General features: G+C 39.8%; 1 protein-coding gene and 1 long non-coding RNA gene across 2 annotated transcripts in view; one reads left to right on the forward strand and one right to left on the reverse strand.

The window, feature by feature from the left end:
* Positions 1-6,410: 6,410 nt before the first annotated feature.
* Positions 6,411-16,000, reverse strand: LOC148127007 (uncharacterized). Its single transcript, XR_015741812.1, has 3 exons — positions 15,841-16,000; positions 8,048-8,125; positions 6,411-7,961 (listed from the first exon to the last, which is right to left on the reverse strand). It is a non-coding gene; the product is annotated as an uncharacterized LOC148127007 (long non-coding RNA).
* Positions 16,001-16,019: 19 nt separating this feature from the next.
* Positions 16,020-20,172, forward strand: part of GRIN2C (glutamate ionotropic receptor NMDA type subunit 2C) — an 89,799-nt gene continuing 85,646 nt past the window's right edge. The window contains exon 1 of the mRNA XM_087924893.1: positions 16,020-17,482. The gene's annotated coding sequence lies outside the window, so the exon portion shown is untranslated. The remainder of the gene's footprint in view (positions 17,483-20,172) is intronic.

Here is a 20,172-nt window from a genome sequence, read left to right on the forward strand (position 1 = left end):
TCTGGTTTCACCCATCAGGGAGAGCGGGGATGGGGGTCATTAAGTGAGACAGTTACATGGTTGTCTCATTTTATGATCATCATGACTTGTGACTGTGATTTGCAGGCTCCATTATGGTCATAACTTGAGGACTACTTGGAATAAGGTCACACAGATGGGATTTATCCAAAATATTCTACCATCATGCTATAATGTCCACTGTGTCTGGCTTTTTCTTTTCCATTTTACTGCAGTGAAATGGGCCAAAGGTATATAAGCCCTGGTTCTGCTTTTTTTTTTCAAAAAAGTTTCAAAGCTGAGTCCAGTATTGAGCTCCAGTATAGTGTATTATTTTTGCACGCATGCAAATAAAAGTATGCTGTATCCTCAGAGTGATTGGGTTGCTTTAGGTGAGCTAGGTTTTGCCACAACAGGGTGTTTTATGTGTGGGGCAGCATTCTGATCTACAGCTCTGCCACTTTCACTTGTACTCTAAAAAAGATCCAGTGCAAAATTTTACCATCTGATTTTTTTCCAAATATATATAATGGATCTTGTCTATTAAACAAGACAAGCCCTTCAGCTATTACATGAGAGTGAGATAGGTCCACATAGACGCTGATTAAGTCATTATTCCATGTCAAAAGCTCATTCTTTCAAAAGATAAAGGAATGTCAATAGATAGTGTAGAAAGTCATTTTCCATTTTCTTTGTAGCTTATAATGGAAGAGTCACACCTTCTTAGTTCTGGGAACTGTCTCTGTTGAACAGAATATGTTCATGCGATATTTTTAACCTTTTTTATTTTAATAATAGATTTTTAAATTTATTCTTTCATGGTTTTTAAAATAGTGACAAAAAGAAACAGAAAAAAGAAAAAACACAAAGATAAGAATATTTTATATGGACAAATATAATGAAATATGGGATTCATTTATACAAAATACAATATGTTAAAAATGTATTAGCAATTTATATGTATTTAATAATTGCATTATATAACTATGTATAGAATTGTAACTATTTACTGTTAAAATGATATACTTTTTATTTTGCTGCAATTTGCTTTTTTAAAAAAATGCATTTTAATTCTTTTTTGCATTTTAACCATAATTCAGGTTAAACCCATGTGTTGGAATTACACATTCCAATATTGCAGCTTATGCATGTGGATGCATATTTTATACAGCACAATATGTGAATGTGGCTTTTTACCCACAGTTTATCACGCTGTTCTATAAATACCCCAGAGCTGCACTTACTCTTACTTAAAGCAAATTGCAGTTTAATACCTATTGAGAACCAAGCCAGTATCAGTCTCTCACATGAGCAACTACAGCTGTCTTACCTAATGCTGCTTTGTTTGGTTATAAGTTTACATTGGGGAGCAAAAGAAGAAAGCCAAGGAACCACAATTGCTAAACTGCAATCAGTAAGAAAACAGCCTAGAATTTCAGCTGTAGTTTACTATGATGCTGCAAATCTAATGACCCCACTACCCCGTGGTACTATTTCCTGCTTTGGTTGATCTCTTTCTTTCAAGAGGCTATCAGACCTGGCAAGTAGCTATGCGATCTAGCTTTTAAATGAATCCCTGCTCTAGTCTTCCTCAGCAGGAGGGTTTCCAGGTATTCTGGGCATTATAGCACTAGCACCGCTATACAGTGCTTTACAATCCTAAGTGGTTTACAGAGTCAGCCTAATGCCCCCAACAATCTGGGTCCTCATTTTACCAACCTAGTACAGTTTTTAACAGCATTTTAATCTGTTTCATTTTAATTTTTAACTAGTTTTTACTTGCTTTATAACTCTGCAAGCTACCCGGAGTCACACTGTAGGGGAGATGAGCGGCATAAAAGTTTAATAAAAAATAAAAAGAAAGTTGAAGTGTAGCATCTGGCTGAGTAGCTATCCAGAAACCCAAATAGACGTTCTAGTTATAACTGATAACGAGAGGAGAGAGAAAGCTAGCTTAGTTTGCCACTGAAAGATTTTTCCTAGAGGTTAAGGAGGAGGAGGAGGAGGAGGAGGAGGGAGGAGGAGGAGGCAGATGCCAAGCTGGTAGAAGTGGACTTGTGGGAAGGAGGAACTTTTAGAAAGAGATGGGGAAATGGAAACCAGGGTAGATTCCAGACAGATTTGGTGGTTAAAGCTTGTTGATTTTAAGGAAAAACAATGGTGGTTAGAGACCCAGAGATAGATTCTTGTTGTTTGTGGGGTGCCCTGAGGCAGACACCTGAAGCAGAAGAGGGTACAAACCAGAAAAAATCACTGAATCATAAGTTGATAAGAGGGACAAAACTACTGAGACAAAGGGTATCTGTGAGGGAGAGTAAACATTGAGATGAGAGAGAGTGAATTCTCCAAGTCAAATACTAGAGCCAATGAGACAGAGACACAGAGATAATAATTAACCTCTTTCCTATATTTAAATCAAAAAGTTGGAATAACACACAAGTAAGCTATTTAGATTTGACTGACATGCTAGGCTAAACACATAATGAGATAGACATGGCCCGAAGCAGGAAGCTTCACATATCTATTAAAGAATGTTTTGTTTTAGAATGATATCCCTCCTGCCTCTGATTTATTATTATTACCTTTTCTCTCCTGTTTATCAATCATGTGGCTGAAGAGAGCAGAGAGAAGACTTTGGGCTTATCTAGTTATAAATAACTCTCACAAAGAAATGCTAGCTAAAAGTGAAAGTGCAAGACTATTTTTGGTTGATATTGATTGCCGAGGTAATCAGGAAAAAAAAAAATCACAAATGAAGTCTGATCTGCTGTATCCCAGGTCAAATCCTGAGAACCTGCAAAGGCTTGTGATAAATCTGAAGACCAATAGGTTGAGATAGACTTCCCCATTTCTCCGTTGGGTCATCCCAGTAAACGGTTGCTTTATTATTTTCAGCTGCTGGGAACGCCTTTGCTAAATTGGTGGTTAGCGAGAATTAATTTCTCCTCAAGAGCAACCTGCTTCTGTAACCCGTGGAGCTGCAGACTGCTGATTTATACCTGCAAAAGATGGTCATATGGATACATAGCTCCATCAGTCTCTTTCTTGGAAGGGAGAGGAATGAATGTAATCAAGCTTAAGTTTTCAAGGTTCAAATGACAAAGTCAAAGAAATCAGTGTCTGAATCTCTGGCTTGGAAGAAATGGATACAGGCAGAGGTGGTATTCAGCAGGTTCTGAACAGTTCTGGAGAACCGGTAGCGGAAATTTTGAGTAGTTTGGAGAACCAGCAAGTGCCACCTCTGACTGGCCCCACCCCCATCTATTCTCTGCCTCCCGAGTTCCAGCTGATGGGCTGGGTCTTCTTTTGTTGCCCTGCACAGGAGAATGGAGCTGGAAAGCAGGTTAATGGGGTGGGAATGGGGATTTTGCAGTATCCTTCCCTTGCCACGCCCAACAAGCTACGCCCACAGAACCGGTAGTAAACATTTTTTGAATCCCACCGCTGGATACAGGCAAACTCTGTCTTCTGAGAAAAGGATAGTCATGGATGGGAGGCTGATGGTGAGGGATTTGTAGAAAGACCAAGGTCAAGGGACGTCCTGGAATTTGTTCTGAAATCTAACAGTGTCATGCATGTCGATTCTTGCATATTCTATTTTTGTAAAACCAAGGCCGTGTATTCTTTCAAGTATGACTACATGCTGTGTTGGCCTTTGATTTACTGTAGAATAAATACAGGAAGCTAAGTAAAATGTATTGTATATATCTCACCACACAAACTGTCTTTTCATCAGTTTTGGTAGAAAAAAATCTGACCTGATTGTATTTTTTGGCTCTGAAATCCTTACTTTTAGGTATCAACGTTACATTTGTTACAATCTGTCCCAACCTGAATAACGATCTTTAGTTTTCCTAGGTATTGTTTTAGTTTAGCTTGAAGATTTTAATTTTAATCAACTTTGATTTCTGGTTTATATTTTTTTAGGATAAAGTAATTTTAAATTGTTCACTACTCTGCAGCCTGATTCCCTGAGTAGGGCAAAAGGTGCATGCACATATTTTAAATAAATGGTGTAAAAATAAATCTAAAAGGTAAAAGAGTAAGTTACTCTTAAGCATCCCTGTTTCCAACAGATGTTCCAGAAATGTATTGTCCATCCAGCCACATTATGGATCTATGATGGAAGGTAGTGAGCATGTTATGCTCAATATACAAATTCCAGGTAGGATTGTTGCAACCTACAAAGGAGTATACATTTTATTTTGATATATTTCCACTAATCTATGGCAACAAACTTGATGGTCTTTAGGGATGTCCTGAATTCTTCCTCCCAAGCCCCAAAATATGTGTATCAGAATTTGCATCTTCAGTGCCTGAAAGGACCAGGCGTGAGCAACAGGTCCTCAGGTTCTTTTATTCTGTCTACCACAAATAAGTGCGTAAGCTACATGACTGAATTTTCTGCATTGCATTTCTTGTCCTGGTCCTTTCTTTCTCTTCTATACTTTTAGTCTTTCCTATAAATCCTCCAGATTTGCATTACATACTTCATTGGGCAGATTTTTTTTTTGTCTTTATTTCAATATGCACATTTTTGTATGCATTGCTGGTCATCCGCATCGCTACCATCATTATCAATGCAAGCTGGACTCCTGTTGACTGCCTCTATTCAGGAACATTATTCTCTACTGCTTCCTGGAATGTGTTTTTCAATGTCCCAGTCTATTACATTCTAAATTTACACAAAGCTAATGCTTGAATTACATTTCCCCAAATATCAAAATAACCATTAGAATGATGAACTTTCCTTGGAACACAGGATGCATTGTCAAAATATGTTCATAGGGTAAAGTGGCTATGCTACCCATAACTCTCTACCTGCCTCATTTCTCATGGGCTTTTTTGAAGTTTACTCAGCTGTGCAAGCAACCCTATCCACATCATACCATTATTTACAATGACAATCTGCTTCTAGAACATATTTATATCAACTAAGTCCAGCACGTTTTACCAGTTTTCATGAGCATATACCTGTGAGATAAATTAGATATGAAAAGGGTAATCTTATTTTTGTATTCATTTATGTCTCACCTTTATTATTTTCAAAATAACTAAAGGCAGCAAATATATTTAACATACCTTTCTTCTCCTATTTCCCCCCACAATAACAACCTTGTGAGATGAGCTGGGCTGAAAGACAGCGATTGGCCCAAGGTCATTAAAACAATTTTCATGGGACTTGAACTCACACATCTCTTACTTTCTAGCCTTGTGCCTTAATCGCTAAACCAAATTGGCTCTAAAGACATCTCCTTGGTCCATTGTATGGTTTAAAAAACACAGTTTGACACAGCTAGAACACTGGAATGGGATTAGGCAACAGGATGAAGGAATAAGTATGCAGCAGACTTAGCTAGGAGTTTCTGGAATTTTCCTCAGGGATTTTCTTTCAGGGATTCAATTTGATCCAGTGGGAGAACCAATTTGGTCTAATAATTAAGGCATTAGGTCAGAAACCAGGAGCTGTGTGTTCTAGTCCTGTCTTAGGCATGAAAGCTGGCTGGGTCAATTTGGGCCAGTCACTCTTTCTCCCTCCAATTCACCTCATAGAATTGTTGCTGTGAGAAAAATAGGAGGAAGGAATGTCAGGTATGTTTGCTGCCTTGAGTTATTTATAAAAATGATAAAGGCAGGATAAAATAAACAAATAACTACATAGGTATACACAACTCAGTGGCCTTGCTTCTAGGCTGATATAGAGTAGTCAATATATCCTCTCCCTTCAAATCCATCAGATTATCTCTGACCATTTGAAGTTGAGACCACTACCAGAATACTTGATGGGAATCTCCAGCAGCTGATGTTCATCTACTTTTTATTTATTTATTTATTTTTATTTATTTGGTTTGTCAATTGTTTACAAGATAATTGGTATAAGTAAAAACATAGTTATGAATACATGGATACATATAAGAACAATAAAAAAATAAAAGAAACAATAGGACAGGAACGGTAGGCATGTTGGTGCGCTTATGCATGCCCCCTACTTGTGTAGATACTTGTGTATCTACTTGTGTAGATAGTAGTGGTAGCTAAAAGATAGTGGCAAATAAAAGTGATAGTTTGGGATCAGGAACCTTTTGTGTGGGCATGTGAGTGAGTGCCTTAACATGAGTGCTCTTGAGTCAGTGTTGATTCCTAGTGACTACATGAACAAGTCCTTGAAGAAGTGGCTTTCTCTTTCCCACTTTCTAGGGCTGAGAAAGAGTGGTTGATCCAAGATCACCCAGCTGGCTTCACATCTAAATCACGTCTGGAACTTGTAGTCTTCCAGTTTCTAGCCAGTGGCTTTAACTACTACATCAATTTGGTCTTGGGTCAGGAATTACCCAATCTGAATTTACCCTCTACCATGAACTAATCCATGAACTAATCCAGTCAGCATAGCTGGCTGAGGAATTCTGGGAGTTGAAGCCCACAAGTCTTAAAGTTGCCAAGTTTGGAGACCCAAAAACTAATCTAATGGATTCAAGAAAGCCAAACTTTGGCAGTCTCAGGTTTCTTCTACAGCTCCCGGAATGTGAGGACAGCTACACTGATTCTTTCTATCATGGACAGCTTGCTGAATTAACTTACAATTGGAGGGCAAACGCCACAAACAAATGTACACTTCCAATTGGCCTCATGTGAAAAAACAAAATAAATGATAAAGTGGGAATCTCTATCTTATATTTAGAAAACAGAAATATCTGATTAGCAGGTTTATTTAACAATTGGCTAGATTAAAAAGAAAAAAATTGGAGCCAGGCAATATGAATATAAATGTTTGGACTATACAGCATGGTCTGCAATTCCTTAGTGCAGTCCTCCTTTTCCTGAGATTATGTGGCTATCCTTTGAAGCTGCCCTGTGATTCATTATATATATATATATTGGATTTAAGGAATCACAGAAATGTTCTTTGTGTTTCAAAGAATCTTTTTCACCATTGAATTGAAAGTGCCACACAGCCTAATAAGAAATTGGCCCATCTTTTCATGTTCTGCATGATTTAATGAAAGGAAAAGGAAAAGAGAGAAGATTTTTCCAGAGCAAAATGAACCAGCCTCCTCCAATTTAGTACTCTATAACATTCAGAATTCTCATCCTGAATTCCCATTTCCCATGCTGGGAATCGTGGATGTTATAGCTTTATTGCATAGGAAAGTCTGTAGGCTAAGGGAGGCAGATATCAATACTCACAAACTCCCAGAATAATAATGAGATGGGATGGAGCCCATAATGCTTGCCTAACATGAAAGCAAGTCCTTTTACTTAAAGTACTTAGGAAGAATTAGAAATCGTGATCCAAGAGCACTAGATATGAATTGCTATGGAGGGAGGATGGTGATGGTTCTTTAATAAAGAACTGCCCTAAATTGTGCAGGCATTCAAAATAAAGTAACTAGGAAGGATGACCATCCAAACTCTCCTTGAACATATCCAGTACAAGGGATCTTATCACTTCTCTCATGAATCAGTTCCCCTTTGAAAAGGTGGCTTACGATTAGGACCCATTTTTGACATTCCGATGGAAGAATCTTTCTGCTAACCTCAGTGCATTGCTCCATGTCTCACATTCTTGGGCACAAAGAAGAGGTTGTGCTTTTCTTCTGTGTGGCAATGTCAAGTACTTGAAGATGCTCCCATATATTTCAGTTGGCTTTTCTCCAGGCCAAATCTATCAGCTTAAGCAACCATGAACAGTTTCTAATAGAATAGAAAGGTTTCCCACATATTGTCTTATTCTGTCAATGGAGAAAGTTTTCCAGTGACCGATTTAACAAACACAAAGTAAGTCAAAATGCTAACCCTAACTTCTGTAGCCCATGAAGGAGTCTGTTCTCCACAGACACAAGACAACAAGTGAAATAAATGTTAATTTCCTCTCTGCCCCTGAAGAAGACTTTTCACATTTTCCAGCATCTGGGATTTGTGTATGCACTTTTACACCATTTCTTCTCCTCTTCCTCACTGCACTTCTGAAAACAAAATCATTATCTTGTTAATAATGTATGCTCTCAGATACTTGAAAGGAATTTTGAATACATGTTTACTGTTGTATTACCATGGATCTGCTTTGTCCAGAGACTTTAATTTTCTTATTTTTTAAAAAGCTGCAATTACTCTTCCTTTGTTGTCACATCTGAAAAAAACAAAATAATTTGGAGGTATTTCAAATGCATAATGATTTGGAAAGAGGTTTACAGTACTTCAGAGTTTTTAATCCCTAACCATACATGTTGCCCTTTTCTAAAAAGATGTTACCTCATCTTGTTTGAATATTTCTTGAAGTATGATGCCCAGAACAGAACATAGGGCTGAAAGTGGAATCTAATCAATACAATTGAGTGGAACTTTCATTTCCTGTGATTTGGCAATTAGTTTTCTAAGCTGCTGTCTACAATTATGCTTAGCTTTTGTGCAGTCATGTCACACTGCTGATTCGTAGTCAGCTTGTAATCAGCTATACTTCCAAGATCCTTTTCATAACTATGATTATCAAGCCTGATGTACCCATTCTATGCCTGTGAACTTGATTTCTTTTCTTCTTTTTTTCAGCTCAAGAACTTTCCATTGAACTCTATTAAACTTTGTTCGGTTATTTTCAATCAATTTCTTGAATCCAACCTGATAGATTTGAATATTACTCCTGTTAAGGTATTAACTTATCTATCCTTCTTTTATGTTGCCTCTAAGTCTGATAAATATTCTTTCCAGCCTTGAATTTAAAATGTTGTAAAATGTCAGACTCATTGATTGAATCTTGCAGTGTCTCATTCAGTATCTCGCACAGTTGATGAGAAACACTTCATAAGCACTCTTTAAGGATGATTTTCCACCGAATTGTCATACCACCCATTCCATATTTAGCTGACTTGCTAATCAGCCTGCCAAATGCTTTGCTGAAATCAAAGTATATTATGCCTCCAGACTTCACACAATCTACTAAGGAAACACTGACATCTTATAGGATTTAATGTGATTTGTAGTTCTATAAGTCTGAAGAAAATGATGGGAGCTATGGCCAGTTGGGAAGCCAGTTGGGAAGAGTAGCCTAAATCTATTTCACAAGAATATTCTGGGAAGGTTTTAAGGAAATTCTTTGGATTCAAGTCCTGGGACTCTGAAGAGGCCTCCAATCCCCAGTTTGTTGGACTACAAAAATTAGCACTTGGAATAATATATTGGTATTTGTGAGATGGGCTAAATTAAGAAGGTTGATTAGAGAAAATGTGAAATAAGTATTATTAGAAAAAAATGTCAATTATAGAAAAAATGATCTTTATAACCATAGAGCAAGAGGCTAATTTACATTTACAAACTGCTGTAAAATAAAAGTGGAAGTAACTTCTATATTCTTTTCTTTCTTTTTTCTGCATTTTAGCCTTGTCGCTTTTTTTTTCTTTACTTTTTTTCTTTCTTCTACTCTAAATACCAGTTACCAATACACACACAAAAGACAATAGCACACTGGATAAAAAGTCAGGCCTATATAACTCAGGACAGTTCTCAGAAGGTGATTACTGAGTTTGCAACATGGCATTTCAATTTCAGCATGACTATTTTAGCAGGAGATGTTGTGAACAAAAAGCAACTTTGTCTGCCATGTAATAAAAATTGGTCATAAGTGGATCACATTCTTGGCACTTCTTTACTGAAGAAATAGCACCTGGGAGAGGATTCAGTGCTCCTGTTTTACTTTATTATAAACTGGATTTGTTGCAAGCACTTTAAATGCACAGACCCTGCTAAAATTTATTTTATACTCACTGGCCCATCTTTTTTCATATTGAAATAAAATCAGTGGTGGGATTGAAAATTTTACTACTGGTTCTGTGGGTGTGGCTTGGTGGGCGTGGCAGGTAAAGGATACTGTAAAATCTCCATTCCCTCCCCACTCCAGGGCGAAGGTTACTGCAACGTCCCCATTCCCTCCCCTCCCCACTAACCTGCTTTCCAGCTCTGTTCTCCTGTGCTGGGCAACAAAAGAAGACTAAGCCCATCAGCTGGGACTCGGGAGGCAGCAAATAGATAGGTGCAGGGCCAGTCAGAGGTGGTATTTACTGGTTCTCCAAACTACTCAAAATTTCCACTACCGGTTCTCCAAGAACTGGTCAAAACCTGTTGAATACCACCTCTGAATAAAATCCATTATGGAATAAATAATAAAATGACTTCAGAATTGTCTTTTAATTAGTAGCAGTGGCAACTTTCATTGGAAACATCATTGTTATTTATTTTCTTGTCCTGGATTGTTTATAATTTTCCCCTCAGAAGTTTAAATGGGGAATTTACAAATCTGGTGAAGCGGGCTCAGCATGCGGATTTTCTGTAATAATTTGCTGTCAATTGTTTGGACCAGAAACATTTTGGCAAAGTCAAATCAATTATAATAGGACTATTTTTACAGAACTTTGAAATATAGCATCAACTACCATTATCAAGATTTGATGCTCTTTCTTTTCTTTGGAAGCTAGTAAAGAAAGATAGAAATTTCTTCGGAAGTTAGAAACAAAATACAATTCCAGTTTGGTATGGGATAAGAACCACTGCAATCAAATTATAGCATGATCAGGAGCTTTCAGTTGAACTAAAATCTAAATATGTTCATTGTTTCTGTAGATGTGAAACTTCCATTTCAGAGCCCTTCAGAAAATTAGCCTCTCTGTCTCTCATCCTTTTGAACTGACTTTAAAATTCATCAAGACTGAACCAGATTATTTCCCAGTCTTTGTGAGTACCAAATCACAATGAGGATGCATGTATTCATATATTTGCAAGTACGAGCCGCAAATAAACACAGTCACTACCTTATTAAGATGTGAAAAGATGTGAAATCTCAATACCCCATTCAGATGTATAATAACATATTACAATACAATCTATCTCTTGTGTATTATACTTAGCAAAGCATCACAGTCAGTGTTGGATGTATATTTTGTGTATATTCGTAGATATTGTACTCTCTAATTGCAAATGGAGACGTGGGTACTCTATTTTTCTTATCTTCATTTTTAAGCTCTTTGGTTTTATTGTATTGCGAACAGTTGCTGGGGTGCATCCACAGTTTCGTTGTACAACAAGTTCTTCTTCTTCTTCTTCTTCTTCTTCTTCTTCTTCTTCTTCTTCTTCTTCTTCTTCTTCTTCTTCTTCTTCTTCTTCTTCTTCTTCTTCTTCTTCTTCTTCTTCTTCTTCTTCTACTACTACTACTACTACTACTACTACTACTACTACTATATTCAGACATGCCAATCCATCAGTATTTGCTCTTTTTGGCTACAGTAATAACTAAGAATAAATAGGAGTTACCACTGAGTAATCAGCAGCTGCCCAGGAACTAATTGTGAGGCTCACATCCTTTACCCCTTCCTAAGAGAAGGAAAAAAGTGGGGACAGGCAATTTTGAAGGGAACCATGTTAAAAAATGTCTTTTTAAATCAAGATGCCTCTTGCTGGACAACAGTTGGGAGATAGTGTATGGCTACTGAGATTGGCTCTTGAAAGCAACGCACCTCCACTTTTCTTCCTCTGTAGGAGTGGTAACCAGTCCCTTAAAACTGTTTACTCCTTTTCAGAAAGAATAAACAAATGAAACATTTATTGTAACTGCATATGTGCAGCTACGAGAACATCCAATAACTAAGGGGTTCATCTTGCTTGAAAAACAGATCTACACCTTTGTCTAGAAAAGGCCTTCCTCTAAAACTGACATGCCACATAAAAATAATCCCGGGTTAACAAAGCTTCATCTTGTCTATTGCCAATTAGATCAATGTGAGATTTGCTTACTTCACCTTGGCTAAGGTACTATATACAGGAAGAGTTGCAAGAGAAAAAAGATAACAGACCTGCAAATGGTCAAAAACAGCTCAGATCAATCTTGGGTGAATTTTATACTGCCATCAGAAAAGAGACAGAAAACTGGGTTGTATGGAAGTTTCCTTCTTGAGTTTCATGTCATATATCGCATCTCAGTTGTAGCCGGAACTACAAATAAATTTGTATTCTTAAGTATATGTGATTGTGAGGAAAAACATTTTATGATGTGATAAAGTGTAAGAGACAGTGTTATTTTTCACATTGATCCCATTGCACATTTAAATTGCATTTCTATAGCATTTCTGTTGTAGCCCACATATATTCCAGTTCCTTTATTGGGAGCATACAGTACCCAGCTTGGGATCTAGTTACCTGCAGGATTGTATTGGACCAATTGATTATTGAAACTGAGAGCAAATTTATTGATCCCACATTTTGAGGAAGTTCAGGGAGAGAAGAATGAGAAGATGCTGGCAGCACCAATGCTGCCGAACAACCTCCAGTAGAAAACAAGGCAATTTCTCCCTTTTGGATGTTCTAGTAGTTATTATAAATAGGATGATTTCACAAATTCTTCCTCTAATTTCATCACTCCACTTTTAACTACTTTAGGTTTGGTTGGTGCTGTTTCAATGAAAGTTTGAATTATTTTAATTGGTTTTTATATTTTATGTAAATTATTAAAAGTCTTTCAACTGCAGGTTCAATAGAAATGTGTAAAATACATTAATAAAGTAAGCAAGCAAGCTGGTAAGTTATGCTAAAATAACCTTTTGGTTTAAGTTCAGAGTACATATCATTAGCTATTAGCTTCCTACTCTTTCTTACTGGATCTCCCCAGCCCACAGATATACCCAAGATTCTCTTTAACGTCAGAAACCTAACAGAGTTCTTGTTAGAAAAATGAAATGTAAACCTTAAAATACACCAATTTCAGTTAAGAGAGAAAAAAATCTCACAAATCCCCTCCACTTCTTCCCACGAGGACCCAGATTGTAGGGGGCAATATGCTGACTCTGTAAAACTGCTTAGAGAAGGCTGTAAAGCACCATAAAGCGATATATAAGTCTAAGTGCTATTGCTATATACTTGTTATGGGATTGGATGTTTATTAATCTGCCAATATCTCAATCCAACTGCTTTAAGACAATACATAAAAACACAAATAAAATTTAAAAATTTATCATCTGAAAAATATCCACATCACTACAATTTAGATATAAAATGTAATTCCCACATAAAGCAATAAAAAATTATAGAGTAATTTGTATAGAATAAAAGCAAGAGGTTCTTAATTTCCATTGGGCTGTAAAGCATTTAGTATTTTAGTTTCTAGTCATTCCAAGCAATTCTCCAATTTGAGAATTGGGACATTTATTGGCACTTGCAACTGATCAGGTCATAGAATCATAGAATTGGAAGGGATTTAACAGGTTAACAAATCAGCCCCCTGAGTACAGGTAGTCCTTGACTTGCAACACTTTATTTAGTAACTATTTGAAGTTACAATGGCACTGAAAAAAGTGACCTATGACCGTTTTCACATTTATGACCATTGCAGCATCCTCATTATCATGTGATTTATATTTGGATGCTTGACAACTGACCCACATTTATGACAGTTGCAGTGATGTGGTATTATGTGATCACCTTTCACAACCTTCTGAAGAAACTTAGCACCCACCCCTCTCCTAGAAGAATGAAATATTTTGAGAAATATTAAAAAGGCAGAATATTATATTTCCCTGGATGAGAAATGGAGAAACATGCTCTTGGAAAGCAGCCCCCACCTTCCTTAATAGCCTACAGCAGATGCCATCACTTAAGAGCTCTCTTTATTTGCTTATTTGCACTCGAGATCTAACAGAGGTAGGATTAGCCCTCCTCAGCCACAGTAGGAATTTCCCAAAGCCCCTTCATTGCATCATCTCAATTGCACACACCCCCCAGCAGTTCAAACTTCAACCAAACTAGGATTTGTACATGGCCCCATGCAACAGCCAATAGAATACATGTTCTTGCACAGGAACAGGAAGTTCAAGTGCAAAGCCTAAGAGACTATATAAATACTCCCCATTCTCATGGTCAAGTTGCCCAGAACCACCCATGTGCTTCTGCTTCATCATTAAAACCACCTTTCCGATCAGCCTCCATGTTTCTTCCAACACTTCTGACTGCCAAAGTCAACGGGGAGATGAGATTCACTTAACAACCATGTTACTAATTTAATAACTTCAGTGATTCACTTAACAAATATGACAAGAAAAGTTGTAAAATAGGACAAAACTCACTTAACAAATTTCTCACCTAGCAATATAAATTTTAGGCTCAATTGTGGTTGTAAATCAAGAACTACGTACTATAAAATTCAGTACACCATCCCCAACAGACAACTATCGAGTTTCTATTCAAAAACCTCCAGTGAGGAAGAAAAAAAACAATCCCAGAAGTTGCTCCCATCCTCTACCCAATCATCACAATCTTTGATTTGAAAGAACATTTATTCTGATTTTTAAAAAGCTGCCTAAAAAAGCACTTGGCATTAGAACTTTACCTTGTTATTGCACAAATCTCTTTTCTTCAATGAGCTTCATGCATGATTCATGGTACTTTAAAAATGGGTGTCCTTATTAAACATCCTGTGTAAATAATGAATGGATTTCATACTATCGAAATAATGGGGAGGTTCACTCGGCTGCTTAACATTTAAGCCTGGGAGAAATGGGAAGCCTGAGTTATTTTTTTATTTTTAGTAAGCCAATGATTCCACCAGCATTTCTGAAATCATGGCTAAAAATAACATTTCTGGTGGCCAAAACTGTTAATTGGGTTTTGCTGAAGAATCTGTGATGGCCTCTTTAATGAAGAGGATTACAATTCTCAACTGTACCAGCGCTGGATAAAATGTCCAGTTTATGAGCTTCTGGGATCAAATTTTCCCCTTCAAACTAAAAGTCAATACTATGCAAGATGCCTATCTTCTGCCTTTGTTATGAAGCAAAAGAACTTTGAATTCTTTTTATATATAATGAACCACATATGTCGAGGACTTAGGCACAGCATTGGAGAAAAGCACTCTAAAAGTACAAAATATTGGCAGGTCATTAGAATAGAAATAGCTTGGTGTTCCAGAAACTCAAGATAAACTTTTGTACTTTCTCATCAGCTTTATACAGTCAGATGTCCTAGAGCAGGAGTGTCAAACTGGCGGCCCGGATGCATCATGCACAGGCCACACCCACCTCAGCTCCGCGAAGGGAAAAAGTGTCATGATACGTCACATGACACCACAAATTTAATAACACATTAAGACAATCTTTGTGGCCTCCCAACACATGGAATTAAACAACATAGGAACACTTTAGCACTTCCATTCACTCTCTCACATTTCTTTTTTAAAAATACTGGTGATCTAGAAACCGATTTCACCCCTAAAACATTCATGTGTGTAAGATTGTTGGGTATTAAAGAATTGGGAACATTGCATTTTAATAGAACCTATGGCTATATCCGTCTTTTATACTGGCTAAGAAACATCTTTCTTTACCTTCTTGGTAAAGGCAAAGCCTCCTTCAGGTTTCGCACAGTGCCTGCTGATTTGAATGATACATCCACGGTTTTCTTGGCATCATTATGGAAGTGTTTCTGGGACTTATTTATTTTTAAACTTCTCAATATAATCTACATCCCTACTATTATCTAAATAAATCCATTCAAATATTAACTAGGCCCAGTTCTGCTTAGCCTGCATCCAGGGGCTGCATCGAAATACAAGGGTAAGCAAGAAGGCAGAAGAAGGCAGGAATGCAGGAGGATGGGCAGGCTGCTCAATAGCAATTTGCTAAACAGAGCAGTGGCCTTAGTGAAGCTGCCCCAATTAGAACTGCTGAAGTTTAGAAAGGGGGATGGTAAATCCAAGGAGCACTTGGTTTAAGGAGTATTCATTTTTACACTTGTAAAAACCCACCCAACTAGTTCTGAGCATCTGAATTCTGAAAAGAAAGTTTTAGGTTGGGGAAGGATGTAAAACATTCTTACTTTCCTCTAAGACTTCCTGAACTCCACCATCCGCGAGCAGATACAATTCGCTGCAAATTGTTCCGTGAACATTCGTTTCACTTCTCCCTCCCTCTCGTTCTCCACCCCGCAAAATGCTGCTGCTGCTCCTCCTCCTCCTCCAATTTTGCAAATTAAAGATCTCATTAGAGCCCGGGTCCCGAAGTCACCTGGAGAATTTGGAATCCGCGGGGTTTTGCCGCTTTGCTCCTCTCTTCTTCCCTCCCCACCCTATTGCGTAGCAGGGGAGGGGGCAATCGCCTCTCCTCAGACCCCTCCCACACCCTACTTCTTCTTAAGCGCAAGGGTCCGAGTGGTCTTAACGCAGCAGGCAGGCTGCTGAGCAGGGAGCAAAGTGGGGCGCTAAGTCCTTGATGTAGACAGGGGCGCAGGGGGCGCAGGATGGTCGCGGGAAGAAGGATGGGGAACGGGCAGCCCAAGGGCACATTCGAGCTCCTGAAGACCAGAGCCAGAGAAAAGAGATACAGGCGGCTGAGTGGCTGGATCCCAGCCCAGGGCGCCTGCAGATCTCCGGTGGGATACCAAAGCCATTCCGCTGACTAGCTCTTCCTCCTGAGAGACCCGTCCCCGTTCCAGGTAGGGCACTACTAGTAGCCTTTGGCGCACCCGTGCCGAAGATCACAGCTCGGGAGTAATTTCATCCGGCGACCATCCGGACAGCTCGTCCTTTTCAGACATGGGATAATTTTGCCGGTCCTTCCCGGCCCATATGGTTCTGGAGAAGGGGAAACGCGGAAAGATCCGCGGCGGATGGAGTTGGCCCTCTTGAAGACAACCGGCAGTTAAAAAACAAAAACAAGAACCCCATTACGCGCTTCTTCCACCCTTCCTTTTCCCCCCTCCAAACCAGAACAGTTGGCCGGGCAGAAATGGCAAGGTGGCCTTAATCGGAACCACCTGTCCCTCCCGGGGACTGGCCGAGAGCCGAGGCGCCAAGTTGCTGAAGGGTTCAGGCAGGGTCAGAAGGGAGGGAGGAGAACTGCCGCTCCTTCTGGCAGCCCCCTGAGCAGCTTTACTGTCGAAGTTGATGGCTATTATTATTATTTTATTATTATATTTACTTCCTACTGTCCCGCCTGCCTTCTCCACTTCGGCCGCCGTGATGGATGGCTTGGGAGGGCGATGAAGGGTGAGGGAAGGAGACACTTGCTGGAATCCAGAGCACGCCGCCCGCCGGCTGCTTCCCGAGGGCAACTCTCGACGGGTGCCTCGCGTCCCTTTGCTCTTCCCCCAGCCGCCTCGGGAGGTTGCCCAGGTTGGCTCGTCCTCCCCTCCTTTCCGGCAATCGGGAGCCGTCCGCTAAGACAGCCGCCCTCCCCTCCCCGCCCCCCCCCCCCGCCAACCCTTCCAGGATGTGCCTCTGCCAAGCAGCCGCGACCAGCCCTGCGCGCCACTCGTCCGCCTCCGTGGTATCAGCGGGGGAAGGAAAAAGGACGACTTGAAGGAGTTTGGGGTCGCGCCAGGCCGGGAAGTTGCTGCAAAACGTGAAGGGCCGGGGTGTCCGCCCCCTGCACTCCGGATCACCTTCCCCTCGGAACTCCGGAGGAGCCGAGCCCTGCCTTGGAGCGCAGGGGATGCAGCCCGCCGTGCCAGTTACCCTGTAGTAAGTAATCCCGGTTTGTTTACTTCTTCTTCTGCCGCCGCGGTTTCTCATAGGAAAGGCGCGAATTCGGCCGCCTCGCCAATGTCACGGCTTGGCGCTCTCGGTTGCCCTCGAGGAGCCGAGGCTCTGGCGCTTGGCGCTTCCTCTTAAGTCCTCCCCCCACCCCCAAAAAATCCCCAATCCCATTCCAAGGAAGAACTTTTGCTTTTATTTTCCCTCAAAACACCACAGAAGCTTTCGCTTCTCCCCCCTTCCTCCCCCTCGGGCTCAGCTCCTGGGGAGTTCACCCTCTGGATCGCCCTGAGGACACTGCGCTGAAACTCGGCCGGCAAAGAAGCGAGCGGGGCCCTAAATAACATACAACAGTACAAAAAACAATCAACAACAACAAAAAACCCACCCCATCCGAGCTCCGTTTCCTCCCCGCCCTACACACACCGTCTAATCGCTGGATGTTTCCACGTCCAATCTCTTCGCTCACCTTGAGCAATACCGCAGAAGGCACAAGGTTTTCCCCGTTTGCCTTTAGTTTTCGATAATCTCTCTGCGACCATTTTAAACTCTTTTATTTTGCTTCTCCTTCGCCAGAGTTTTGAAGGAGCGGGGGGAGGGAGAAGATGCGTCCCGGTGACCAATATTTCTACCCCCCCCTCCAAATACTGCTCCCACTCTCATGTTGCTTCCCGTTTGGTGACCGCCCTTTCCAAACGCTTAAGTATCGAATAATTGGAATCTGTGGTTCCCCCCCTCTCTCTTTCACACATCCCGACCTCAACAGTTGCTGCGGGAAGAAGGGAAAGTTATAAAATAATAGCACCGTGACTGATACTAACATAACTAGTGATGCGGAGGTACATTATAGTATCGGTGCTGAAAAGAAAAAGCGAATGGCGGGAAAGGAGATTGGGAAGTTGGAGTCTTCTAGATGGGTGGAGAGAGAGCAGGACAAAATCCGAGAGGACGAGGGGCAGCGACAGGGGAAACGGGGGCTAGGGCGGGATAAGGAGAAAGAGAAAAAGGGAGAGGGGGAGGAGGGGGGGAAGCTAGGTTCCTTCCTTTCTTCCTTCCTTTCTTCCTTCCTTCCTTCCTTCCTTCCTGTTGTCAGCGCATGGAAATTTGCACCAGCAGTCTAAATTGGTCCTGGGATCTGCAAAGTCTCTATGTAGGGGTTGAAGTGAAGATGTATACTGCGAGATTCCTTCCTTCCCTTTTCAGTATTAGAGTATTTTGTGGAGGCTTTGCTCTTTGAAGGCACATCAGGGAAAGAGAGAATGAAGGAAGCAAGGAAGGAGAGATGGGCACATTCTTAAGTTGCCAAGGGTTGAAGTTAAAGAGCAAATAACCCCAACTGAATTGGTTAAATAAGTGAAAGATAAAACACAGAAAAGATGTTCTAAATCTCCGAGACTATTCAGAAGCAACAATATTCTCTTGCACCATTCATTGAGATAAATATTGAACCTGAGTTTGTGCCTAAGAGCTCCCTGAAGGAGTAGCTTCAAAATTCTCTTCCACCAACTTTATTTTACCCTTTTGGGGTTCTTTTCATACCCACCTTTGGTTTGATTTATATGGTAGCAAATGCAAACTTACAGCAGTACCAAAACAATTATGGGAGCAGCCTAATGGAGTACTCCTTTTTAAAAAAAGCTGCAACAAATATTTTCCCAAAAAGCAAACAAATGACCTTTGCATGGGTGAAATATTGAGACAAGTAGATGTTAATGACACTTTCACTGCAGAAAATAAATGTTCCACAAAATACGCTACTGGTACTATATAATAGGATGAGTTTTGAGATGTCAAAACTCTATTTTTATGTTCAGTAGATTCTGGGTTTGTTCCCCTTCTATCCCCCCTTTTTTATTTTTTGCTTTTATTTTTTGCAAGGGTGAGTAGCTCATAGCCGATTTCTTTCCAATACTTTGACATTTGAGAAGGTAACATATTTAAGTTTACCAGTAGTCTACAAAAGTCTCTGGAATTTCTTCTTGCTTCCCGATTTCCTTTGGATAAAACTATTTGAAATACTTGTCTACTTTTAGCATAGGAGCAGGTGTTCCCTCTCCATTATCTCCCTTTTAAATATTTTCCCACCAAAGTGATGTGACATTTTGGGAACTATGGATTAAAGAAGCTGTATTACTTCCCTATTTCTCATATCATTTTAAGAAGTACGATCAGAAAAAAAAGTTGTGCAGCCAAAACCTAGTAGTCAGACAAACAAAAGCAACCCTTTCTTCCCTCCCAAAACTTTGTGTTTCCAGAAAAAAAATAGAAGATCTGGCAGAATTAATGCAGCACTATTTAGTCACCTGCGATAGCTTGAAATGAATTGATGGATGGCAAAACAATTGAACAAGACATAAAATCAAAGGATCCTAATGAATTAAGGTTATGATTCTGCCATGCATCTGCCTACACCTCTGTATTTCTTGGATCTGTCGCACTCCACTTGATTTAAGAATGCTTTTATCACTCGATCTATCACAGATACATATGATGTTTGAAATATAAGTATAGACGATTTACAGCTGAAGACCTTTGTCACTGGTGATCTAGTGTGCAATCACATGACATAGCCTCTATTTGGAAACCAAGAGAACTGGCATACTTTAGTTTTAAGCTTAGCCTTAACCTTTCATTGGCCCTAGATAATTGACTGGACCTATACTTTTCAACATTCTTCT

The sequence above is a fragment of the Pseudonaja textilis genome, chromosome 2, assembly GCF_049901715.1.
Source record: "Pseudonaja textilis isolate UNSWEBS1 chromosome 2, rPseTex1.2, whole genome shotgun sequence".
Classification (NCBI taxonomy): Eukaryota; Metazoa; Chordata; class Lepidosauria; order Squamata; family Elapidae; genus Pseudonaja; species Pseudonaja textilis.